At 51.1% G+C, this 27,333-nt stretch overlaps 1 long non-coding RNA gene across 1 annotated transcript; it reads left to right on the forward strand.

Moving 5' to 3' along the window:
• The first annotated feature begins 22,215 nt into the window (after nucleotides 1-22,215).
• LOC139078748 (uncharacterized) lies at nucleotides 22,216-26,073 on the forward strand. Its single transcript, XR_011531793.1, has 2 exons — nucleotides 22,216-24,498; nucleotides 24,827-26,073. It is a non-coding gene; the product is annotated as an uncharacterized lncRNA (long non-coding RNA).
• The last annotated feature ends 1,260 nt before the right edge of the window (nucleotides 26,074-27,333 follow it).

Genomic DNA, 27,333 nt, shown 5'->3' on the forward strand with positions numbered 1-27,333 from the left:
CGGAGGAGGCGACATTTGAGCTGAGACAGTCATAGAATGTCAGGGCTGATCCTCTGGTGTGGGGTCACCACTTGGAATCCTCTTGTGGTCAGGGGGTGGTGTGTTCAGGTGACAGGAACAGAGAAGGGTGAACACAGTGTTGGCCCTCAGCCTCAGAGCTGAGGGGTCAGGAGTGGTGGGGACAGAATCCAAGCAGAGAGCCTACATGAGGCCTGCCTGGGGGCAGAAGCTGCCCAGCCCCAGCGACTGTCCAGGCCACACCTAGTGTGATCAGACCTCCCGATTTTTCAGCAGAAAAGAAAATCGGACTTTTATGTGTGATATCCCACTTTTTAAACATCGCCAACTCATTCAGTTTTTTCAGACATTTTAAGTGGCAAACAACGCCCATCAGCCAACTGGATCCATCCGACAGGCCGCCCTTTGGCAACTTCTGACCTAGTCCGACACACACATTCTACGTGGGAGGTGGGCACTGAGGCACCTCTCTCTCTGTCTGTCTCTCAGTCTTGGTCCCTCCTCTCTGCCTCTCCCTTGGCCCTCCGCCTCCTCTCCCTCCCTTCTCTCCCGCCTTCCCCACTTCCCTTCCATGTCAGGGGTTTATTTTCAGACCTCAGAATCCTTCCCAAGCCTCTGACATTTACTCTTTGGAATTAGAAAATTTTCTATTTCTCTTTCCCAGAGCAAAACTGGAGGGTAAGATTTCCCCAGGGATCTTGCCTACCCTTCTGGCATGGAAGTGCTGGGGACAGAGGTGGCTTACGTCAGCCCAGCACTAATTATGTCAGCCAGCAATTATTAGACACCCACCGTGTGCCAGGCCCCTCTCATGAATTACCACATTCACTCTGTTTAAAAACCCTGTCGGATTGGCGTCACCATCCGCACACGACAGATGGACGAGCTGAGCCGTGCAGCACTTAAACAAGTCCGAGGTCACAGGCAAGTGAGAGGCAGAGCAGGGATGAAACCACACCTCCCTGACTCCACAGTCCACTCCCCTCCTCTGTGCTCGGCCTTCAAGGTCCACGGGTGCAGGTGCACTGAGGACGGGCAGCATCTGGGGAGAGCAAGGATTTGGGAGGGGAGCGCTGCAGAGAGAGGTAACTTCAAGAACAAAGCCACAAAGTGAGGATCAACACATGTCCAAGGGGCCCATCAGAGAGGCCGGGGAGAGGGGGCAGGTCCGGGAGCAGGAAAGGGACGAGGACGCCACAGAGGGGACTTGGCCCATGTGGATGAAAGTGACGGAAACCCAGCTCATCCCGGCTGAGCTGAAAAGGAAACGCGTTGGCTCATCTGAGGGGTCGGTCCTAGGGTGAGGTGCGCAGAGGTGGGAGAAGGGGCTCCTCCCAAAGGAAAGTGTCCTGGTCAGACAAAAAGGAGAAGGGGAAGGTGGAGGAGCGGGAGAAGGAGAGGATGAGGCTGAGGAAGAGGAGGAGAAGGAGGAAAAGGAGGAGAGGAAAGAGGAGGAGGGGAAATAACTGGCAGATGACAGGAATGAATGAGCACGTACCAGGGCTTTCTGCGAATCAGGAACGGCTCTGCGCATTTTACATGTGCTAGCTCGTTTATCCGCGTGACAATTGCACGAGATACATATGACTATTATCTCCAGTTTATAGACGGAGCAACTGAGGCTCTGAGAGGTTAAGCAACTCATTCAGAGTCACGGCCAAGCCAAGATTTTCACCAAGGTAGTCCAGCTTCAAAGTTGGGGTCTTACCACTGCACCACACAGCCTCCTGCAGGACGGTGACTGGGCCTCATCAAGGTCAGCCTCCCCTGCAAAGCTGAGTGGCTTCCTTGAGTAGGAGAGGAAAAGCCCTGGCATGTTCCTAAGCAGGGAGGGGGCTGACAAGGTCAGGGCTGTGCCTGAGAAAGAGCACCTGACAACCATGTGAGGGTAGGTCTGGGGGCCAGGAGGACTGGGCAGTGTCCAGGCAGGGCCAGCAGGGCCTGATGTGGGTCGGGCAGAGGGGAGAGAGAAGGGGACCCATGAGAGATGCTTAGTAATCTTCCCTTGGCCATTTGCCTTTGTGCTGGTTGAACAAGCGGGGAGCGTGGGGCAGGGCCTTCTTGATGGCACACGGCCTGGCTCTGAAGGTGCACCTGGGTTGGTGTCCTGTCCTTGTGCTCCCTTGCACCCAAAGGAAGCAGCCGGCCTCAGGCTCTGCACACTCTCCAGGGAGGCCCTCCTAGCCAGTTGTGCTCAGGATGGATGAGAGCACCTGAGAAGCCTGCAGCCCTGCCAGCGTGTTCTCCCTCCAAAGGGGAAGGCCCGGGATTCCCTGGGGATCCAGCAGGAGTCAGGGACACAGCCTGTCTCCTTCAGGCTCTGTTCTGGACACTTGGCAGAGAAGCTGCTTGACTCCAGGTAAGATGGATGGAGACATTCACAGGGCAACTGACCTTGTCAGAGAAGGAAACAGGCATGTCAACCATCCACTACCTGCTGCCTCGTTTGGGGGATGGGGAGGCAGAGAGCAGAGCCAGGATCTGGAGAGGACAAAGACAATCCTTTTCCATGGCCGGTGTGGAGAGCAGTGGTCCAGACCCGCTGGCATTCGTCCTCGTCATCATCCAGCAGGGAGCTCCAGGGGGGTCCGATCTGCAAGACCTATAAGAGCCATCCGACCAATGACACCCTCTCCTCAGCTCCCAGACGGCTGACAGCTCTGCTGCTGGACCTGGCTGTCTTTTCCTGCTATCAAAACCCATCACCAACAGAATAAAAAATAAGCCCCCCCGGCACTCAAGATCTTTACTCCACCGTCCCAGGGGTCCCTGCCAGTTCTCCGGGCTCCAGTCAAATCAACCTCCAGGTCATTTGTTCATTCATTTCCCCATTCATTCACGACCATTAATTGAGTGTTTATTGTATGTCAGGCGCTGTCTGTTGATGTTAAGGATACAGAGGTGAATTAGACAGGCACACTGCCCCAAGCACTGGAGGAGATGATGTTATAAAAGTACAAACCATCCCCTCTTATAAACTTCCCGCCTCTGTGCATTCACTCTTGCTGTTCCCTGTGACTAATCCATCCATCTACAGATCTATCAACTATGTCTATAATTCTTGGCACATGATGTAATTGGGGAAACTGAGGCCAAGACCAGAACAGAGATGCCGTCCACGTCCAGCTCCTCCACCTGAGTCCCCATCTCAGCGATGGCCCCACCACCCCCAGGTGGGAAACCTAGGCACCAGCCTTCCTTTCTCCCTTCCCTCGCCCTGCCTTGAAATCAATCACCAAGGCCTGTTGACCCTAAATCGTGAATTCCCCTAAAAGCCTCCTCCACCTGCTCTGCATCGGTTCGGCTCCCCGCCCTCTCTCCTGGTGAGCTGGGTCAGCCTCCCTCCCCGTCTCACCACCTCACTGCTGCCTCTCTCTCCCTCTCCAGTCCAGCCCCACGCTGCAAGCCAGGGGGCCCTTTCAAATGCACAAGTCTGACCACGTGTTTCTTCTGCTCAAAAGCTTTCAGTGACCGCTCAGCATGCTTCTCAAAGTCCCCCACGTGGCATCCAGGCCACCCAGGACCCAGCTCCCTTCACCTCTCCGTCCTCAGATCCCTCTCTCCATCACAGGATCTACTCTAACCATACAAACTACTGGAGGTCCCGAGCATACCAGGTTCTCTCCTCTGGGCCTCTGCACAAGCTGTGTCCTGGGCCTGAGTGTGCGTCCCTTCCCACTGGTCACATCTTACTTTTTCAAGACTATGCACAGCCATCACCTCCCCTGGAAGGTTTCTCTCCTTGTCCAGGCTGAGTTAAATCTTCCCACATGTTCTCAGAGCTCTAACACTGCCGGCCAGCCAGTGGCTTTCCTCCACGTGATGACTCGGGGCCCAGGCTCCTTCCACCTTGTGGCTCTGCCTCCCCCAAGGCCTCAAATCACCCTGCTTCCAGCTGGCGGGGCAGAGAGCGTGGAGAAGGCACAGCTGCTTCTCAATCACCTCACCGGGAAGCAACACTCACGTCACTTCTCCCAACGCTCTGGTGACAGCCAGTCACGTGGCCCCACCCAGATGCGAGGGGGCTGGGAATGTAGTCGTGCTGGGCGGCCCCTTCCCAGAGCCTCCCTGCACAGCCCCTCACCTTCCTTACCAGCTTGTCATCGTCACTATGTTAGTTTGCCACGGCTGCTGTAACAAGATGCAACAAACGGGGTAGCTTAGAACAACAGAAGTAGATTGTCCCGCAGTCCTGGAGGCCAGGAGTGCCCCCACATCAAGGTGTCAGCAGGGTCGTGCTCCCTCTGAAGGCGCTGGAGAAGGGTCTGTCCCCGGCCTCTGTCCTAGCTTCTGGTGGCCCCAGGGCTTCCCTGCCGGTGGATGTCCGTCTTCTCTTCTCCCCGTGTCTTCACATCATCTTCCCTCTGTGTCCCAATCTCCCCCTTTCTAGGGCCCCCCCTAATGATCACCATTAACATGATTGCCTGCGATAGGATCCTATATCCAGATGAGGTTACATCCTAAGGTTCTGGGGGCTAGACTTGCACATGACTTTTTTGAGAGACAATTCAACTTACAGCAAACATCAGCTCCACTCCACTGGCAACACCTCAGCCCTTTTTACCATCGTTATCATGGGGGCCCAGGAGAGGGTGGAGGCAGGGGTTAGGAGTCTAGGCCTTGAGGCAGGTGGAAGTGGATTCAAGTCCTTCTTTCCAGGGGAGGAACCACCACGAGCGGAAGACCAGCGGACGCGGGGCGGGCAAGAGGGAGGAGGACGGTGCCGGAAGGGATGTCAGCTCAAACACGGCATCGCCGGCTGCTCTTTCATGTTGCAGGGTTGGAAATGGGAGGCACAGAAAGAAAAGAGACTCAGTTGAAATGGAAATACATTATGATGGGTAAAAAGGAGAAAAAACAGAAACTGCGTTTCCTTTCAAGACATGTGTTGTGTCCCTCCTGAAAGGAAATCTCCTAATAAAAGCAGCTGCTATGCTAATTGAAACCATGGAGATGAGAGAGCACCAAGCTGGGGGATGGGTGGATGCCAACAGGAATTATAACTGCAGCTCAGAGACGAGGGTCTCCCAGTGACGGTGGGGAGCCCGGAAGGAGCCAGGAGCCCCCTGGCACCGACTTGCTGAGTGACCCTGGCAGGTCACTTAAGGACTCCAGCCTTCCTTTCCTCACCTGTCTCCAGCAACCACAGTCACCCCAACCTCCCTCCCGGGTCAAAGGTAAAAGGGCAGGGAGCAGGCCACGTGACTGCAGGGGAAGAAGAGACACCAGGATTTAGCGACACCGAGAGACCCCTAGGAGGCGTCAGGGGTTTCACTTCCACAGGCATCAGTTCCAGGCTCACTGCATCCCTGCCAGGAGCCGGGCCCTGCGGAGGCCCCAGGACCCAGCGCTCCTCTGACATGGCCCCCCTGCAGGCAGCTTTCCTCCAGGCTGTGATTCAGGGCCCAGGGATGAGGGCGTCCCCTTCCCGCCTCTCAGGAGCTGACCATCCACTTACAGGACAAACGTCTCGTCTGTGAGGCCGTTCAGTGGGCGGGAGACTCGCTGTTCTGCAGGATCCCCTGAGCCATTTCTTCACGTGGGGTAGCCCATCCGTCCCTCACAGCAAACCCACACTGTCCCCATTTTGCAGATGAGGAAACTGAGGCTGGGAGGTCAAGGGATGTGCCCAAGTCACACAGCCGGAGAGAGGCAGAGCCAAGGTTCGAACCCGGACCTCCCGGCTCCAAAGCTGATGCCTTGTGCAGCCTCACCCTGGAGGTCCTTATGGGCGGGCGTCTCCCCTCCAGCCTGCACGCTCCTCCAGGGCAGCAGCTCAGCTTCACTCACCTCTGCGTCCCTGTTGTGCTGGTTCCCAAACCCCTGCATCAGCCTCCACTGGGAAGCTCCTCGAAGATGCAGGTTCCTAGGCCCCACCCACAGCTCCTGCATCAGCGTCTCTGGAACGGAGGCCCCACATCTATAGGCTTTTTAAGCTTCCCAGAGGACTTGTGTCCAAGGTCCGCTGGCCTAAAACCCTAAGTGCCACTCTCTCTGATGGTGTCTTCGGGCGTATGGGTCAAGCACTTTACATATATGGATTCGCTCCAACCCGACGGCAGCTCTGTGAGGTCTGTGCTGTTATGTTTCCATTTTACAGACAAGAAAACTGAGGCGCAGGCTGGCGAGTAATTTGCCCAGTGTCGCCCAGTTGGTGAGCTGGTGTTGAGGTTCGTAATGACTCAGACACAAGCTAGAGTCAGTGCCTCTGACCCTCCACTAACGCTGACACTGACGTGCCCCCCCGGTGAGGACCACAGCCCAGCACTTCATGGACACCGAGCACCACGTCCAGCACCCTGCAGCGCTGGCTCGTGAACTGCACATCTGATCTGGAGTCAGGTATTAAATTGTTATTAACCCCACCTACATTCAGAAGGGCTGGGTTCCCGGCCTGATGTCACACAGCTGGTATTTTCCAAGCACTGGCACCACTATTCTCCAGCCAGGGACCCCACGACCTCTTCTTGCATAAAGAGAAGCGCCATTTACGAGCACGTACAGAGTTCCAGGCACATGGAGCTTAACTCAGTGCCTGGCAGATCGTCGGCACTCAAAACACATCTGTTGATGGACTCACTTCACGTATGTGAACTCATTTAAGGCCCAACAAAAGCACACAAGAGGATCTAGTTTCCATTTTACAGAAAGGGAGGCTGAGGCTCAGAGAAGTTAAGTGATTGGAAGAGGCAGGGTCAAAGTTCAACAGGGCCTGAGCTGGCTGGTTTGCAGGACACTGTCCAGGGTCAACCAGCTTCTCCCCATCTCTTGCCAGTGACGTGGCAGCAAGGGCTGTGTAAACGCGGAGAGAACTGATCCCATGGCTCAGAGGCTGACTAGCAATGGCCCAGTAGCTTTGCTGAGGCCTGAGGCCAGGAGCCAGTGGCTGCCACCCAGGCAAGGAGTCTAGTTGTATTCAGAAAGGCTATTTTAATGCCTCGTGTGCTTGAAACCTGCAACTGTGCTGTTTGCTTCAGTCATTGGTTCATCCCCCAGAATACCCCCAACCTAGGTAGGCCCCTCCCGTGGGACCCAAGTCCCTGCCTGACATCTCCCTCCAGGCCTCACCTGGCTGTGCCTCCCACACCTCAGTGGGGGGCGGGCGGAGGGGGGGGGGTGTGGACCACTGTCCTGTGCAGGGCAGCTCACCTGATCCGAAAGCCCCTTCTCCAGAGCTGAACTCTGCCTCCTGGAGGCTCCTCTTGAAGGTCCCAGCTAGACATCCAGGGACAACACAGAACAAATGGAATCGCCAACAGCCTTCAGACGTCAACCACGTCAACGGCACCAGCAATAATAGGAGCTGACACTTACTCAGTGCTCACTGACTACCAGACACCATGCCGAGGGATCATCTCATTGAGTCCCGTGACAACCTGGGAGGTAAAAGCTGTTATTAGCCAATTGTGCACATGGGGAAACTGAGGCTCACAGAGTCCGAAGGGTTTGCCCGAGGTCTTGCAACATGAATGCTCGATAGACGTTAACGAGTGGTACCCTCTTCTCGCTTCCCCTGTCTTGGATCCAAGCTGATACCTTGCCGGGGTCCCTTTCTTAATTCTCCTAAAATCCTAGAGTGGCCCTTGGGCGGCAGAATCAACCAAACCTGAAACCGCAGCCACCCCAGCTTCTCATCATGCCATGATGAATGTCGGTCGTTATTATGTGAGCCATTTTGAGGTGTGGCTTCATTGAGCGGGAGTCTGAGCATCTTTATAGATACAAAGGTCATGATAATGTACAGGACTGATGTGATCATTAAAAGAGATTATCCGTGAAGTAGGCACAGAGCCAGGAGAAAATAAAAACACCGACGTAATTCTGAACTCTCCCAGCAATGCCGCCTCCTGTCTGCTTTCCACTTCACAGCTCGCAAAACACATTTGGCTCTGAACACCTCCACCCTCCTTTGCAGATGAGGAAACTGATGCCCAGAGAGGTGAAGTCACTTGACTAAGATGACTCAGCTAGGGCGGGGCAGAGCTCGGAAGGGGACCTGGTTGTCTGGCGCCAGACTCAGCAAGCATTTGCCTGCACAATGGCCCTCCACTGGACCAATGCTGCTGAAAATCAAACATCATTTAATTGTGTGCATTACAGAATGACAATGTCCACTGAATTCACTCATCAGACAAGCCCCTCCTCCACCCGCAAAGAAGAGCACAAGAGGTGGAAACTAAGGCAGAAACTTCTGGACAACAGTCCCAAGAGGGTAGTGGCTCCATATTAAGGGAGACGGAGTGTCTGCTCACTCCTGGTGAGTGGTTTCCCAAAAGAGAAAGCACTTTGGCTCTTTGTGCCCTGAAGGCATTGATCTTTCTCTTTTTATGCTGAGGCTTAAAGGGCCAAGTTTAATCCAGAGAAGCCTTTACACTTGCTTGTTAGACAAGAGGGAGGTCAGCAAGGGCTAATGGGGATGAATTCTATTTGTGTGCGTGGTCACAGCAGCCGAGAGAAGAGCGGCAGCAGCTCAGGTCTGTCCGGTGCTCCGGCCTCAACACAGGGGTGGGAATGAGGGTCATCGCTGCAGCCGATGCTCTGCTCAGGATTCTCTCTTCCCCTGTGGGCCATGGCGAATCTGGCTCTGACCTTCCCAAATCCAGATGTACAGGACCCCGGGAAACAAAGTCAACTGAGGACAGAAAAAGACTCACAATGGCATCAGCTCTCCATAGCAGTGGAGGAACGTCTGGGAGACCACCTGACTGTGGGGCCCAAACTTCCCTGTTCGATGCCTTCAAAGGCTTCCTGCAGTCCTGACTGGAGACACAGAACTTCTCAACATGGCCTCCAAGACCCCATCTGGCCTTGGCCCAACCTCGCTCCAACCTCACCTCACTCCACTCCCCTCACTTTATCTGTTCCAGCCACACTTGCCTCCTGGTCATGCTAACCTGCCCACCCCAGGGCCTTTGCACGTGCTGTTGTTTTTGCCTAGAATGCTTTTTTTCCCCTCTTACCTGAGAAATTCCCATTCATCAAAAAACTCTTCCTTGACCACGTACTACAGCTGTAATTGTACATCCACTAGACAATGGGTTTTTTAGACTGTCTTCTCCCACTGTAGTCCAAGCTCTAGAAGAGCGGGAACCCTATCTGATTCTTCTCTCTGCTGTATCCCCAACACCTAGCACAGCATCTGTCCCAGAGCGAGTACCCGGTAAATAGTGAATGAATAAGGAGTTTCAGCAGGGGCTCCCATAGATAAGTCTCTGCCGAGATAAACACTAACCAATCATCTAAGTGTCCGGGTGCTCTCACTAACTTGAGGGATCCCAGAGCTGAGAGGTGGTCCAGCGGGCACTTGGAGAGCCCCAAATTAAGGCAATAAAAGAACCCCAAATCCATGTCAAGGTTGAGAAAGATGGTGGGGAAAGGAGGTCTTAGGGGAAGGAGAAAAGCTGGAAAGGATGGAACGGACCCATCTCCTTCCTCCAATCACTGGCAGCCCCACCCCAATTCCCAGAAACCCCCCTCATCTGCCTCCCTGAGTGCGGACTCTGCCAGGGGCCCCTCAGGACACGCTCCTTATCTTCCTTTGGTATTTAACCTCAGATTCCAGCTTCGTACGTGGCTGCCCAGCCTTCATTTCCAAGGCCAAGAAAACCTTCCCCTCACCCATTCACAGCTGCCTTGCGTCGGGTACGTCCAACCACACAGCAGGGCAAGGGGAGGAAGGGAAACTTATGGCCCCAGTGATGGGGATGACAGTTATGAATGGCTGGCTATCCAGCCACCCACCAATTACACCCCGAGACAACCCTCCGGATGGGTGGGCTCAGGTACCGAGTCCTCCTTACCGCCGGGCACACTCTGGCCCCCACAACCAGGCCTCGGGGAGCCATCAAATACACCCAACATTTAGAAAAGAGAAGAGGGAATGAGGGACTTCAGCAGACACTTCCCCGAAATTCAGCAGTGATAAAAGAGAAAAATGGACCGGCTCATTCCAGATGACCAGCGCCAGAGAAGGAATTGCAGCGCTCCCGTCCTGAGCAAGGATGCCGGCGGCAGGGGCACCTGCCCAGGTGATTCATCAGCCTCGGATTTATGAACTCCTCAGGAGCCGTCTGTACAGTCACTCAAGACAATGCTATTTAGATTTTGTCAAGATTATTGCTCTTCTTCGCCATCCCTGAGTGGGGAGGCAGACACCACAATGTGTGGCACCACTGAATATTGATTAGCTGGTGCCAGCCCAGAAGAAAAATCGCTCCAAGTGAGCCAATTGTCTCCAACTGCTCGAGACCCCCCCCCCCACCCAGGGCCTTGGTTTCCCCCGGGAGTCCCTGGGCTGCCGGTGTCACATCAGGAAAACAGAGAGCCCAGCTGCATGAACAGAGGGGGAGAGGCTGTGTCGTGTAGAAAGTGCCACAAGCCTCAGTTTCCTCGTCTGTAAAATGGGAATCAGAGCGTGGGATGATGGAGGCTCTCAATTTCTCTACTGTTTGAAATCTCTTAAAATGAGCATATGTTTCTTTTGAATGGAAAAACCTAAGCACAACGAAATAGAACTAAAGAAAATGAAGGCAGGAGTCTGCACCTCGTCAGTCTGCAGTGACAGTGGCTCTAGATGAGACTCAGGAGACCGCAGCATGGGGCTGGCATGGGCTGAGTGCACACAGGGACTGTGCTGGTGACAGCCGCGGCTGTTGGAAATCAGGGCTCTTGGCAGCATGTTGACGGTGTGACTTTGAACAGGGAGGACAACCTCTCTGATGCACCTATGAAATCGGAATGACACTGTCTTCCAGCCCAGAGGCAGGGGGATGGACGGAAAGACATTTTCATGCCATTTCCAGTCCCAGAAATCCCTGTTTCTGAGTCACCAAGGGGTTGATGACCTTTCACGTTGACACTTCAGGAGGAAAGGAGATGGCTGCAGTGTCCCCTCCAGTCTTCATGGTCTGATGCCTTCACTCACTCCCTCACTCACACAGTCAGTCACCCAGGAGCCGACAGGACTTCCTTCCATGTCTGAGTTCAAGTCCCAACTCTGCTCTTGATCCTCTGTGTGCCCTTGGGCAAGTAGCTTCACCTCTCTGAGCCTCAGTTTCTTCGGTGATAAAATGAGCATAAGATGTGCCACATAAGCTTGGAAAAAGAGTAAAGATCTCCTTCCTTCCTTCCTCCCTCCCTCCACTCAGCAAGTGTTTATTGCACAGCTGCTCTATACCCAGCTCCGGGCTAGACGCGGGGCCACAGCAGAGAACACGGTAGACCTGACTTCGTATAAGCAAGAATCTAGTAAGAGACACAGCTGTTAAATAACCACTAATAAACACACGATTGTGGTATTTGACGAATGATACGAAAGGAAACCAGAGCATGTGGTGAACCGTAAGAACAGGGGCTCCCCTGGATCTGGGTTGGAGGGGGAGCATGTCAGGGAAGACTACTGGGGATGTCACTGAGCCACACAGAGGGCCGGGGAGGGGACATCCAGGTGGAGGGACCGGTATGTGTGAGGGTTTGGGGGAGGCTGAGTGAGGAGTGTTCAAGAACATCAACTGGGCCAGTGTGGCCAGAGCAGGTGGGCGAGGGGGAGAGACCAGGGCTGAACTCAGGGGGGTGGGGGTGGGGGCCGAGTCATGGGGCCCATGGGTGGATCGGGAAAAGCAGATGTGTCCCAAAGCCAAGGGCAGTGTCAGTGACCCCGAGCGTGTCACTGGTGCACTTACTCCGAGCCCTCAATGATCCATGGCTGATGTGGCCTTCTGTTGCTGTGTGGCTGCTATGCTGACTCTAATGTGACCTGTGGACACAGCAACACTGGCCTGGCCACTGGGCAATCAGGACTAGGAGGCAGCTGCCCAGGGGAGGAGGCAGGACTCCCGCTGTGGGAAGGAGTGGGCTTTCCCCTGAGGCCACCCACCCATTTGTCCTCTGCCCCACCCCTCTCCTCCTCTGATCCCTGGGTCCCCTCCCCTCCCTGTCCAGGGGCCCCACCCAACAAGGAAGCACAGGGTCAGGGCTAAGAGCTCCAGCTCTGGAGCAGACAGACCTCTAATACCAGTGCTGCCTCCTATGAGCCAGGAGACTTCAGTTACATCACCTCTTGGAGCCTCAGTTTCCTCATCTGTAAAATAAAGGCACTAACAGTTCCTTCCTCATAGAGCTAAATGAGATAAAGCATAGCATAGTGCAAAGTATACAGTAGGCACTCAACAGTGGGTCACCATTGTTGGTCTGACAGGTATTGAGCTCCACCTGAGCCCCTCTGGCTGCCTCATCTCCCTGACCTGGGACCACTGCCCCCCACCTGGGCTCTGGGCTCATGACATCGCCCCAGAGAATCTGAGCAGCCCCAGCCCAGGCCCAGACTCAGCCGCAAACTCAGCGCCTGGTATGTGGCGGGCACTGGATGCACATGGGTGGATGGTCTTGTGGGAACAACATCCTCCTCCTGCTGCCAGGAGCTGTCTGTGCCTGAGGGGCCGCCCTGTTCTGTGGCTGACCCCTTCCTGCTCAGGGCGCCGTCCCCAGCCTGCAGCTCTGCTCTCCCTGTGTCTGGCGCCGGCTACATCCTGAAGACCCCTGTGAAGCGGATACCCATGGGGTCCACTTGCTGTGGATCCCACCCTTCTACGCCCTCCTGTCTGACGAGACAGCCTTGTCATTCATCTGGAGCCTCCACGGCTAACTGCCACCAGCTGCCGTTTGAGCCTTAGGGGACCTCGGTCTTCCTAAGACAGGCGTGGGCCCAAAATGTGCCAATGTGAGGCCCTCCTGAATTCCTCAGAATGAGGCCATTTCCAGAAAAAAGAAACTGAGAGAAGGAGGTAGCAGCCAGAAGTGATGAAAATAAAACATGCACATAGGGCCATTCACAACAGCATCATAAATAAGAAAATGCTTAGGAATAAATTTAACACGTGAAAGGCCAGACCTGTACCCTGAAAACTATAAAACATTGCTGGGATCAATTAAAAAAGAGATCTTTTTTTCATGGGCTAGAAGACTCTATATTGTCAAGTTGGCAATTCTCCCCAAATTGATTGACATATTAAATTTAAATCCCTATAGGAAAAAATTTCAGTAAGTTTTTTACTAGAAATTGACAAACTGACCCTAAAATTTATATGGGAATTCAAAGGAACGAGACCAGACCAAACAATTTTGAAAAAGAAGAACAAAGTGGGAAGACTTACACTACCCGATTTTAAAACACATTATAAAGCCGCAGTAATCAAGATAGTGTAGCCTAGATCAATGGAAAGAAATTGAAAGTCCTAAAATCAGCCATTACATTTATAGTGAATTGCTTTTCAGCAAAGTTGCCAAGACAAGTCAATGAAGAAAGGACTATCCTGTCAACAAATGGTGCTGGGACAACTGTCTATCCACAAGACCTTATGCCGTAAACAAGAATTAACTCAAAAGGGATCAAAGACTTAAATGCAAGAGCCAAAGACTTGGGTAGACATTTCACCAAAGAAAATATATAAATGGATAATTAGCTCATGAAAACATGCTCACATGTGCAACTAATGATGTTAGTCATTAGGTAAATGCAAATTAACACCAACAATGAGATACCGATACACAGTCACTTGAATGTTTATAATTTTTTTTACAAGATAATACCAAGTGTTAAGGATGTGGAGAAAAAGGAACTCTTTTATATCGCTGGTAGGGATGTAAAATGGTACAATCGCTTTGTACAAACAGTATGGCTCTTCCTTAAAAGGCTAAAAATAAACTTACCACCAGACCCAGCAATTCCATACTCAGGAATCTCCCCAAGACAAATAAAAAACATACATCCACAAAAGGGCTCATACATAAACATTCATAGCAGCATTATTCACAGTAGCTAAAAGGTGGAAACAGCCCAAACATCCATCAGCCGGTGGGTGGGTACCCAGGAACGGCATCCACCAATGCAATACGGCTCAGCAATGAAAGGAAGAGCTACCGACACACACTACACACGATGAACCACAAATTTATCAGGCTGAGAAGCCGGACGCAGAAGACTCCGTGCAGCAGGGATCCCTCTACAGGGAACGTCCGGAAAAGGCAAATTTATCAGAACAGAAACCAGACCAGGGAATGCCCAGGACGTTGGTGGCAGGGAGGTAGGGGTTGACTGTAAACAAACAGAAGGGAATTTTGGGGTGATAGAAATGGTCTAAAACTGGATCATGGTGATAGTTGTGCAACTCTGTAAGTTTATTAAATATCCTTGAATTGTACTCTTAAAATGGGTGAATTTTACTGTAAACTACACATCAAGAAAACTGTTTATTTAAAAAAAGAACCCCAAGGGTGTGCCCCACAGAGATGGCCAAATGAGGAAGCCAGTAAGTAATGACCACAGTTCTCTGCCCTCCCTTTCCCTGCCCACTCTCATTCCCTTCTGAGAAGAGGCCGGAGATGAGGGGGCAGCTTGAGCATTCTGTGCCAGACTTAGCACGAAGGTGAAAGTCTCACTGCTCTTAGAATAAAAGGAAAACTCCAGCACGGCCAGGCCCTGCCCCTCTCCACCTTCAACTCCCACCACCCTCTCATGCCTTATTTGCACCCCAAACACGCTGGCCTTCTTTCAGGACTTCAGATTGGCACAGTCCTTCTCACTGAAGGGTCTTTGCACATGCTATCACCCCTGCCAGGAGCACATTGTACCTTCTGCCCAGTGAACTGCTACTTGCTCAGACCTCAGCTCATTGTCTCTTGCTTGGGGAAGTCTTTCCTGACGTCCTGAGCGAGGTCCAGTTCCTCTATGAATTGATATCGTAGACCTTATTATACTCTTCTCCTTTATATGACTGACCACTGTAGCAACTTTTCATGTATTCGAGACATCATGTGACTCATGTTAGTCCAGTCCCCACGAAGACAGGGACCACATCTACTTTGCTCACCATTGTGCCCCAGGGCCCAGCACAGTGCCTAGCACAAAGCAGATACCCAGTTAATTGCTAACTGACTTGGTGAAAGTTAAAATTCTAAATCTCTTAAGATCAAGGGGTTGTAATCTTCAAAACTTTTGTCATTTGGAGATATAATAACCCACCGCACCATGTAACTATTATGTTCCTGAAATGTGTCGTCTGTCGTGTGTCGGAGAGCAAAAGAACCTTGCAGTTTGCAGTTTCTTCATTTAAGGAGTTTTTCCCTCCTCTCTAGCCAGGCTAAATAAGAAAAAAAGAGATAATATACAAATTACCAACATCAGAAATGAAAGAATGGTTATCACCACTGATCCCTTGGACATCAAAAGGATACTAAGAGAATATTAAGGGAACAACTCTGAACACAAATTTGATAACTTAGATGAAAGGGACTAATTCCTTGAAAGATACAAACTACCAAAACTTACAGAAAGACCAGAAGATAACCTGAATAGTCATATATCTATTAAAGAAATTCAATCAATCATTATTTTTAAATCTCCTAGAAAAAGACAACACCAGGTCCAGATGGTTCCACTGGTGAATTCTACCAAACATTTAAGGAAGAAATATTATCAATTCCTCACAACCTCTTTCAAACAATAGAAGCAGAGGGATCAGACTATGAGGCCAATATTATCCTAATATCCAAAGTAGATAAAGACATTATAACAAAAGAAAACTACAGACCAATATCTCTTTTAATATAGATGCAAAAATTATCAAGAAAATATTAGTAAATCGAATCTAACAACGTCTAACAAGAATTATACAGGACAATCAAGTGGGCTTTATTCCAGGTGTACAAGGATAGTTCATCAGTTGAAAATCAGTCAGTGTAAGATTAAAGAAGAAAAATCATATGATCATATCAATTGATGCAGAAAAAAACACTGACAAAAGCCAATGCCTAGTCATCATCATAAAAAAAAAGAAAAAACTCTCACCAAACTAAGAACAGAGGGAAATTTCCTCAACTCAATAAAGAATATCTATAAAAAACCTAGAGATAACATCACATGTAATGGTGAGACTAAGATCAAGAATAAGGCAAGGAGGTCCCCTCTAACCACTCCTATTCAACATTATACTGGAAGTCCTAGCTAGTGGAGCGAGACAAGAAAAAGAAATAAAAACACATATATCAGAAAGGAAGAAATAAAACTGTCTTTATTCAAAAATGGCATGATTTTTTATTAAAAAAAAATTCTGTGAAAAAATCCCCTTAGAACTAACGAGTACAGCAAGAGCATAGAATACAAGATCAATATATAAAAGTCTATCACTTTCCTATACGCCAGCAATGAACAACTGGAATTTGAATTTTTTACAATACCATTTACAAGAGCACCAAAAAATGAAGTACCTAGATATAAATCTAACAAAACATGTACAGAAGCTGTACACAAAAAAACTAAAAGGCATTGATAAAAGAATTTTTTTAAGATCTAAATGAAAGAGATATCCCATGTTCGTGGGTTGGAAGACTCAATGTTGTTGTCAATTCTTCCCAATTTGATATATAGACTCAGTGCAATACCAATCAAAATCCCTGTAAGGTACTTTGTAGATATTGACAAACTGATTCTAAAATTTATATGGAAAGGCAAATGAGCTAGAACAGCCAGCACAATAGTGAAAAAGAAGAACAAAGTTGGAGGACTCACCCTATCCGATTTCAAGACTAACTATAAAGCCACAGTAACTAAGACAGTGAAAGTCAGACACATAGGTCAACAGAACAGAATAGAGAGCCTGGAAATAGACCCACATAAATATAATCAATCGATGTCTTACAAAGAAGCAAGGCAATTCAGTGGATAAAGAATAGTCTTTTCAACAAATGATGCTGGAACAATTGGACATTCATATGCAAAGAAATGAACCTAGGCACAGACCTTATATCTTTCACAAAAAATAACTTAAAATTGATCATAGACCTAAATACAAAATGCAAAACTATAAAATTTCTAGAAAAGAACAGGAGAAAATCTAAGTAACCTTGGGTTTGGCTGTAAGTTTATAGATACGACACCAAAAGCACCATACAAGGTGACAGGTTGAAGTTATTAAAATTAAAAACATTTGCTGTGAGGAAGACACTGTTAAAAAAAATGAAAACATAAGACAGAGGCTAGAAGAAAATATCTGCAAAATTCATATCTGGTCAAGGATTTGTATCCAAAATATACACAGAACTCTTAAAATTCAACAAGAATAAAACAACCAATCCAATTTAAAAATGGGCAAAAGATCTGGACAGATACTCCGCCAAAGATATACAGATGGCAAGTAGGCATATGAAAAGATGCTCACCATCATGTGTCATTGGGGAATTGCAAGTTAAAAGAAGAAGGAAATAACACTACACACCTATTAGAAAAGCTAAAATCAGAAAACAAAAACAAAACACTAATGCTACCAACTGCTGGCAAGAATATAGAGCAAAAGGAACTCTCGTTCATTGCTGGTGGAATGCAAAATGGTACAGTCGCTTGAAAAGACAGTTTGGTAGTTTTTCACAAAGCTAAACATAGCTTTACCATAAATCCAGTAGTCACACTCCTACATGTTTACCCAACTGATTTGAAAACTTATGTCCACACACAAAAAAAGCATACAAACATTTATAGCAACTTTATTCATAATTGCCCCAAACTGTAAGCAGCTAAGATGTCCTTCAACAGGTGAATGGCTAAACCAATCGTGATACTTCCATATAGTGGGATCTTATTCAATAATAAAAATAAATGAGCCATCAAGCCATCCAAAAACATGAGAAAATTTTAAATATATACTGCTAAATGAAAGAAGTTTGTCTGAAAAGACTACATACTCTGTGATTCCATTTATACGACATTCTGGAAAAAACAAAACTACAGCCATGATAAACAGATCAATTTGCTCATCACACACCATTGCACATCGCAAAGGCACCTGGAACTTAATTTGTCAAAGGTAGAACTTGCAATCTTCCCTTCCATACCTGGTGCTCTGTTGTCACCATTTCTGTGGATGGCACCTCCATTCACTCAAGGAACAAACCCAGGACTCACCTTGACACCTCCCCTCCTCTTACCTCCAACACCCAGCCTCTCACTAAGGCCCAATGACCCAGTCTCCTAAAAATCTCTCTAGTGTGCCTGCTTCACTGCATTTCTGTGTCCACTTCCCCAAACCCAGGTCCATCATCTCCTGTCTGCATGACTATGTCATAACTGGCATCCCCGAGTTCTCTCTGGCCAACCCCACTCCAACACCTTCCCCATTCATCAGCCATTGAGACACTGGGAAGGCTGTTCTGATCATGGCATCCCACCAATTAGAGACACTTTAGTGGCATCCGGTTTCCCTTGAGTTAAGAATAAAACTCTTTAGTCTCTAAAACGTCACAGATTCCAGCCACTACCATCTCTCTTGGCCAACTCACAGCACAATCCCTCTCTCCACCCTGGACTCTGGCCTCACTGGTCTTCCTTACATGTGTGTGACTTGAGTGGTGTTATCAATGTTTCTTGACCATGTCATGCTCTATCCCACCACAGGGCCTTTGTACATGCAGTTCCTTCCTCTATTATGGACCATTCCTGACAGCCTCACCACCGTCTGTCTCAGCTGTGCTCAATATTCATAGACCCAAACCCACTCTCCTGCAGGAAAATAAATTTTAAAAAGGGAAGCTATCACTGCAACACCTCCTCAGGGACTCACAATCCCCAAACAGCAGGGGTATAAGCAGGCTCCAAAATAAGGAGAACTTGGGAGTGAAATAAGAGCAGAGTGTGTGCCTGGTGGGGTTCCTGAGAACTCTCAAAAGGCCTCGCTCACTCCTCACCCGCCTCCTCTGGGTGTACCTGGGACTTGTTTTCATTAATGCCTTTTTATGGTAGCTTCAAAGATCATCACGTCAATATGTTATTTAATGTTTTTCAAAAAGCTCCCCTTTGGGGGAATATGCCAGTGACAGCGGAAAGGGACAGAGTAGCTGTTCCCCTCCCATCCGCCAACTCCCCTCTGTCTATAGTCCAGCCCATTCTGGCTGCCTCACCAGCCTGCAAGATGTCAAAGATAAACACAGCTGGCCATTAGTTACAGCAGTGAAAACAGAGTTTATTCGGTAACGACTGACAGCAAGGGAAAGAGCTAAACTCCATTCAGATCTGTGCAGAGGGGACCGGACATTTTATAGGAAGAAGGAGGGAGGGAGACGGGGAATGGCAGGGCTCTAGCAGAGTCAGGGAAGTGAAAAATTACAGAGTGGGAAGGGAGGCTGGTCCATGTGAAACATATCTGGGTTAGGCACCCTCCCAACCCCCTCCCCCCCTCCACGGAGGCTGGAAAACAGGGTCCTATCTTCAGGTGTCGGCTGGAACAAACTAACTTCTTTCAACAGCCTTGAGTTTTCTCAGGCAGGCTCTTTAAGTGGGGTTAGGGTCATCCTAGAGATTTGGCCTTGGGCTGTTAGAAAGTACATTAATGTTGGGGCTGGCCCCGTGGCCGAGTGGTTAAGTTCGCACGCTCCGCTGCAGGCGGCCCAGTGTTTCGTTGGTTCGAATCCTGGGCACGGACATGGCACTGCTCATCAAACCACGCTGAGGCAGCGTCCCACATGCCACAACTAGAAGGACCCACAACGAAGAATATACAACTATGTACTGGGGAGCTTTGGGGAGAAAAAGGAAAAATAAAATCTTAAAAAAAAAAAAGAAAGTACATTAATGTTTTGTTCAAGTCCTTATAGGTCAAGTTTGAGGCTGAGGAGGAGGCTCAGAGGAGCCTGACTAGAGTTTGGTCAAGGACAGAATCTTCGTCAGAGACCCGGGGCGCTTCTTCATTCGGAGCTGCCAGTTCAATTTGCTGATGATGCTTAGGATCTTGCTAAATTTCCCGTGGCATCAGCTGCCCAGGTGAGTTCTTCTTAAAAGCCTTCTCTGCGAGAGAGTCCACAGGCCGGTTTCCCTTGTAACACAGCTCTTCATCATTTTCGTTCTCCCACAGTGCCAAGCACAACACCCAGCTCTTAGTAGGAACTTAGGAAAACGATGGTTGAATTGGACAGAACTTGAAACAGAAATTGAGCCTGTTTTTAAGGGGCGCATTGGAGCACAAAAGTAATGTGTTTATAAATCAAAAGCATTTTCTGTAGGCCCCTGGAGAGTGCAGCATTTCAAGGAAGACTTTGTAAAGTGTGGAATTGCTTTCTATTTTAAAGAGTCTTTGCTTGTAAGGCTGTTTCACACACACACACATGTGCTTGCATGTGTAAATTATAGAGGTAATATATGGGTTTTGTAGAAAGAGAGAGAGAGAGGAGGAAGGGAGAAAGAAAGGAAAGGAGACAAGGAGGGAGAAACGGGCAGGTGGATGTACGAGCCAGAATTCACGCAGAGGTCCAGGCTGAGACGGAAATTTGGGAGCCATCAGCCTCTGAATGGCATGTACAGGCCACAAGTCTGATGAGGTCCCCAAGAAGGTGAGGGAGGATAAGGAAAAGAGAACCAAGGGGAGAGCCCTGCGACAACTCAAGGTTTGCAGGCTGAGGAGTCAAGAAAGACCCAGAAAAGGAGACAGAGGAGGAGGAGCCAGACAGGTCGGAGGAAACCCAGGAGAGGGTGGGATCCCGGGAGCAAATAGGAGAGAGGGCTTCAGAAAGGAGAGAGCAACTAGGCCAAATACTGATGGGTCAAGGTCATTGAAAGTCGACAGTTGGGTTCATCAATGCATAGGTACTTGGTGACCTTGACAAGAACAGCGTTGGAGGAGTGTGAGTGACTAAGATCCAGTCAGAGTGGAGTGAAAAGTAAACGGAAGGAGGGGAAACTCGAGACAGCAAGAACAGAGACCCTTTTGTTTTGTGTAAAGGGAAGCAAAGGGAGCAGGACAGGTTTGATCCTGACTTTTTTCAAATTTGGGGAGATTAGAGAATTAGAGCTGTGATTGTACATTACTGGGAATGATCCAGGGGAGATGGGAACAGTGATGATGGAGGTCAGAGGGGAAGGGATCTCAGGCACAAATGGCCTCGGATGAGGACGGAGAGTTCATGTGGTCAAAGGCTCTCAACACATGAGGAACTTTCCTGAGAGGTTCCCAATACAGGTACGCATCCTTCCAGATGTTTATCTGTGTACAAATCGGGATTATTAGAGTCGTTATCACACTGTTCACATTTTTCAGCAACCTACTTTCTTTATTCAAAAACATATCCTGGACATTCTCCAAAGTCAGAGCATAGAAGTAAAATCCAGTCATTTTAATGGCTGTTTAGTATTCAACGGTACAGATGTGCCATAACTTAGGGAACCCAGCTCCTACTGATGGACGTTTATATTTCTCGAATTTTGCTATTAGAAATAACATTGTAGTGAAGATCTTTCCATAGCTTGTATTCTAGAGTATTTCAGAATGATGGACTCCTAGAAGTTAAATTGCTGAGACCACGGGTATGTGCATTTTGAATTTTGATAGACACTGCCCAAATGTCCTGCACTGAGGTTACCCCAGTGAACATCCCACTAGCAGGACATGAGAGGAAACATAACACTGAAGGGTTGGTTTGAGTTTGGACCTTGCACAGCAGACTTCCTTAAAGTGCTTCAGCCTAAAAGTGTGTCAGAACTATAATTAATAACCACTGCCCCTCATCTGCAGGCTGCAGGTCTGCGCTCACCAGGGCTCGTCTGGGGAGCTGGAGAAGCAGAGAACTGGGACAGACAGAAGAGAGAGCAGACAACAGGGGCAGGAGCGCAGATCCGGGGAGCTGTGGGCGCTCTGGGGCAGGGAGCCGGGGCTCCAGCCTGGCGCAGCGGACGACCCCTGCCGGGCGCTGGGCAAGCGGCCCAGCCTCTCACTGCCCATTCACAACCCAAGTGCCTGCTGTGCGGATCCAAGGAGGTCGCAAATATGAAATGAGACCATAAATGTTGGAGCAGACACAGCTGGCAACTTACACTCATCTTCCTCTTCTTCCTATTTTGTTAGGATCAACAATTTCCCCTACTTAAAAACATCACAGCCCACCGCAGGCAGTCATGTGACACAGTTCTGGCCAATGAGATGGAAACATTACGTTTCCCGCCCCTCTGCAGGCAGTCATGTGACACTGCTCTGGCCAATGAGTTGAGCAACAGCACGTTCCCGCCCCCTTGGCAGTTGGTCATGTGACACAGTTCCCACCAATGAGACGGGAGCAGCGGTTCTGCAGGGCATTCTGGGAAAGCTCCCGGAAGGGTGGGCGGCTGGCCTCACGTGGACCACCCGCTGTCGGTCCTGAAAGGGGCCCCGAGGGCAGGGGAGCCGCGCTGTGACCGCGGGGCAGGCCTCACCGAGGACGCCGAGGGAGGTGGAGGAGGAGGCCGGGCTCGCGGGCGTGTGAGAGCTGCCGGACGCCTCGGTGGGTGAGAAGAATAACCCGGACTCGTCTTCGCCTCTGCTGGGCGGGTTCCCTGCTGACTGTACGAGTGACATTGGACAGGTGACGCGGTACCAGAGGGACCCCAGGAAGCCTGGCCCAGACCCCTCCTCACCCATGGCAGCGATGCAGGGGCGCCCAGGGGGCTGGGCCTCTCTGAGCCTCCGTCTCTCGTGTGTAACTAGGGCAACAGGCCCGGGGACGCCAGCCTCGCAGGGATCAGAGGAGGATGACAGGACGTAAAGCCTTTGAGGGCTTCTGTCCTGGGACGCAGGGAGGCTGGGGGCCGTCCTGATCTCTGAATGGTCAGCAACTGACCTGGGACAACCCCCACCTGCTCTCTGGCCCTCGGTTATCTCATGTTTAAGTAGGAGAGTGGATACACCTCGCGAAGGGTGACATTGTTCAAGGGAGAGAGGGTGTCAGTGTTGATGTATCGACTTCAGGATGGCTGATGGTTCCCGCCAGGGGCGGTGAGGCCGGCAGGTGAGGGTTCGTGGAGCCCAGAAGTGGTGTGGTGAGAGTGCGTTAGATTGGGAGCAGGAGCCCTTCGGCGGATGTTTCTGCCTGCCTGGGAAAGCCGCTGCTGCCCTGGGCCTCAGTTTCCCCCCTATAAGATGCAGGGTTTTGACTAGATGACCATGAACAGCCTCACCATCTCTGGTACTCTTGGAGTTAACTTTTCCGCTCTCTCACAGACCCGCAGGGAGGCAGGGCCGGGTGGTAGAGGCTGGAGTCAGCTCCCACTCAGGAGTGTGAAATGCCCCAGGACCCTCTGAGAGAGAACTCCAGCAGGGCCCAGCTGGATATGTCTACTGAGACACCTGCCCATGCAGGGGAAGGGGTGGAGGGGGCAGGGAAGTGATGAGGGACCCCTTTTCCCAGTCACCCAGAGCAGGGTGGGCTCTGGGCGGTGCAGGCTGCCCTGCCCGGTTTGGTTAAGAGCAAGGCTCACCTTGCAGAGAGTTCACTGTGATTCAGCGGCAGCTTGGAGCAGATGGACACCCACTGGGACAAGCTCTCTCTGAGAAGACCTAGGTCATCTGCTAATGAGCCGTGTGACCTTGAGACAGTCACTTCCTCTCTCTGAGTCTCTGTTGCCTTATCTCTAAACATGATGATGTCAGACCAGGTGCTTTTGAAGATCCAGCGCTCAAATATAGGATTCTAGATTTGGAGTAGTAGTGGTTGTACTCTCATTAGGCTGTTGGGAAGATGAAATGAGATCAGATGTGCTGTGTGGGTGCTAGGCTTTTCTCCCCCATTCCTCTTGATTTCATTTCATCCATTTGCTTTGCTGGTCCCCCACCCTAAGCCCGGTGGAAGTATCTGTGGGCTATTGCCATCCAGTACCCTGGCACCCTTTTACTAGTAAAGCTGTGCCCAGAATTTCCCTCTCACCTACTCTCAGCCCATCCCAGACTTAGGCTGGGCCAACCTCACCCCCAGATTCTGGTATGGTCCCTGATTGGATTAAGCCAGTCACCCTGTTCCGGCTCACTGGCCTTCCTGATTGGTTCAGGCATAGGGTATGGCCCTTGGAGCCAATGGGAGTTGGCCCAGGAGTTTGGTTAGCTGTTGGAGAAGCTCTCTCTTATCTGCTGGACTTCAGTTGGAGTGGAAAACCATCTGGCCACCAAGAAGGGGGCCGTGGGCGTGGCTTTGCACAGGAGAGAGCCGCTAAGCGATAGAGAAGGCCCTGATGGCATCATTCGAGCCCCTGCAACAAGGTCGAACTAAAAGTCCTTCCACCCCTACTTCTACTCACACCCACCCAGCTTCTCAGTGATGTAAAACCAATAAATCCCTCTGAGCTCAAGCCAAGGTGTGCTGAGGTCCCTGTCGCAGGACGTGGAAGAGCCTGACAGCTGTACCCCAAGCATCTAGGGCTCCAGGCCGAGCCCAGCACAGAGCTCTGCTGTCCCAGCCTCTCCCCCAGGGTGCAAGTCTGGTTCGTCTCCCGCTGCCCCTTCTCCCCAGTGTCTTCCCTTCCACAGAGGAGGCTGCAGAAACCACCCCATGATGGCATCTCCTAGGGTGAGGGCACGTTCTCCCCAGACTCTGATGACCCGAGCAGCCCTGTCACTGCAAGACCTGGCGTCGCATGTGACCATGAGGGCTGCAGTGTCAGCATGGTGGGTCCAGGCACTGCCTGCCATCCTCTGGCAGAAGGTGGGTTCGAGCTGGGAAGCCACCGGGCAGATTTAAGGTGCGGGGAGAGGGGCAATCACACAGAACCCTTTAGAGTCAAGGCTCGATCTGGGAGGGGTCTTAGAAATAACCTTGTTCTGCAGATGTGCAGACTAAGCCCAGAGAGGTTGAGTGACTTACTTCACGTCACACAGTGGTGTGGAGACTGAGCTGGATGGACCCAGACCCCAGATCTCCTGATTCTGAGTCCAGTTGTTGCTTTTAGTCTGCCCCAGTATCCTCCCAGGAGTACTCGTGTTTCCTCCCAGGCCCCCCCGGGACCTCTCCTTCCCTTTATGAATCTTGACAGAGTGGGAGCTCAGCAGCCCCTCCCATGGAATCCTCGCTGTCTCCCAGTGTCTACACCACCCTGAACACGCGCAGTGACGCAGAAGGTCTTCTTGGGTCTTCCTCCATCGGCAGGTCCTGCAGTGTGGATTCGGGGGGCTGGGGAGGGTGGGCACCACTGCATCTGCTGCACTCTGGTTCCCAAGCCCTGCTCCTTTTCTCGGATCTTACGGACGCCCTTCTTCACCCGAGTCAGCATCTCCCCTCAGCTGCGTCCAGCGCCACAGTGAGTGGAGCTCTGCCTGCCTGCAGGACACACCCCTGCCGTGTCTGTCTTGTTGCTGGGAGGCCCGGACTGGCTTTTCTGGCCCCTGGTCTCTAATGCTGTCTTATTTCCTCTCGGCTGTGTCTGGGCCTCCCCCTAAAGCCCTCTTGTCTGTTTGGGCAGGAAAGTGTGTTGCCCACATCCTTGACTCTCCACGTCTGGTCGCCTGGATGTGGACCCACCCGCCTGCTGCCGCTGGTACTCAGAGCCCCCTCAGATGATCGGTGATGGGGCAGGGGAGGGCTGGAAGCCAGGGCCCCCATTGCCACCCCCCACCCGGCTTGTCTGGGCACCCAACTCAAGTGATCTGCGCACCTACTGTGTGCCGGGCACCGTGCCGAGAGCGTCTGCGGCCCCTCCCTGTACCCTCACAACCGCCTGTGAAGGAGGCTCATCAGCTCTGCCTTCAGACGGGGAAACTGAGGATCCGGGAGGTTAAGTCAGCGCCCCAAGGTCGCCCACCTGACCCTGAGGAGCCCTGAAGGGGACGCACGTCCCCTCCCCACTCTGCCCCGTCTGCAGAGACATGGCTTCCAGAACCCTGCAGGGAGAGCCCGCGCTGCAGCCGCTCCCAAGTCCGTCCTGGCCGCTGTTTACCTGGAATCATCCCGTGGGTCCCGCCAAGCAGATGTTAGAGATCTTCTCCTGGAACCACAGGCCGGGCCCACATGGCCGGCAGACGCCCACCCCACTCCCGAGAGGACCTTGTTTAACCAGGGTCCCCATGCGCTGCGTCTGCAAGAAGCCTGCCCAACTGCGGACTTGGCGGCCATCCCAAGAGGGCTGTCACTGAAACTGACCACAGTGGGCGAAGGGCTCTGGGGGAAGATCTCAACAGTGGGACCGCTGGCCTCAAGGCAAAACTCAAGGCCATCAGCTGTTTGGGTAAAATGCAATGATGTCCATGAAATTGTCATTAAACTCTTGCTTGCGTGAATAATTGAGCATGAGATCCACGTGCACTGACTTCCTGGGGCCTGCTCAGGAGGGAGGCTGGGGCGACCTGGGCTTCAGGTGCCGGGCTCTGAGGGAGTCCGCAAACGCCCAGGGACCGAGGGGCCAAAGCAGGTCTGCACACTTGCCAGGCCCAGGAGCTGCTCCTTTATCTCTTCTCAGGGAAGGCATTTTCTGCCCATTTCCTGCTCTGCCTGGCCCAGCAGGAAGGGCGCGGTGAGAGGAGCAGATGGGAGGAAGAGACAGAAAAGCAAGAGGCCTTGAGGGTTGGAGTTGAAGTCCCGCTAAACCCAAGGTACACGTCATGATTCTGCAGCTTGCTAGCTGTGTGACCTTTAGCAATTCACTGTACCTCTCTGAGCTTCAATTTCCTTATCTGAAAAATAAGGACCGTAACTCTCATCTTTTCAGAAATGTTGATCAATTTCTCCAGGTCCGTCCCTCCCTGCCCAGCCCACAGCCCTGATAAGTTCTCTCCCCCCTCCCACCATCACCACCAACCCTCAGCTTATTAACAGCATTGAGGTGGACACCTGGTCCACACTGGACAAATATCAGATTTTCCCTCCCAGGAGTCTCGGTTTGGAACATGGAGACAGTCATTAAGCTGTGGAAGCCAGCTGGAAGAGCACGTGGCTCAGGGATGGAGGCCGCCATTTTGGCATGGCCTTGGTGGATGGGAAGTGAGCAGAAAGCCGGCTACAGCAGGAGGGAAAAAGATGGGTAGAGGGAGCTAGAGATGAGTCAGACTGCAGATCCAGTCAGAGACAGAGGCAGACACAGAGACAGGGAGGGGCCCTGTCAGGTGACCCAAGACCCAGGACATTGGCTGTACTTTCCACTGTGGGGTCTAAGGGGGCCCTGTGTCCTTCCACTAAACCATGTTTCTCCGTGAGCTCCTTTGTGTGGGTCTGTGAACCAGTTAGGGTTCCTCTCTGTTGCACGTGTCAGAAAACTCAACCCAAACTGACTTCAGCAAAGGGGAATCCATTGATTCGTGTCATGGAAACTTTTAGGGGTAGGGGTGGTTTCAGAAACGAAGGGGCCTCCAGCAGTGTCACTAAGACCTGGCTTCTCTACATTTCTCCTTCACACATTGTCTTCATCCTTAGGCTACCCCTAAGATCATGACAACAGCTGTAGACTGTAGGCTTCCAGGTTCACGTACCGTGGCAAAGAGCAAGAGTCTCTCTCAGAAGCCCCAGTCAAAGCCCCATTGCTTCTCGTTGGTTCCATTGGGTCTTGTGCCC

This window comes from Equus przewalskii, chromosome 2 (assembly GCF_037783145.1).
Source record: "Equus przewalskii isolate Varuska chromosome 2, EquPr2, whole genome shotgun sequence".
Taxonomy (NCBI): Eukaryota; Metazoa; Chordata; class Mammalia; order Perissodactyla; family Equidae; genus Equus; species Equus przewalskii.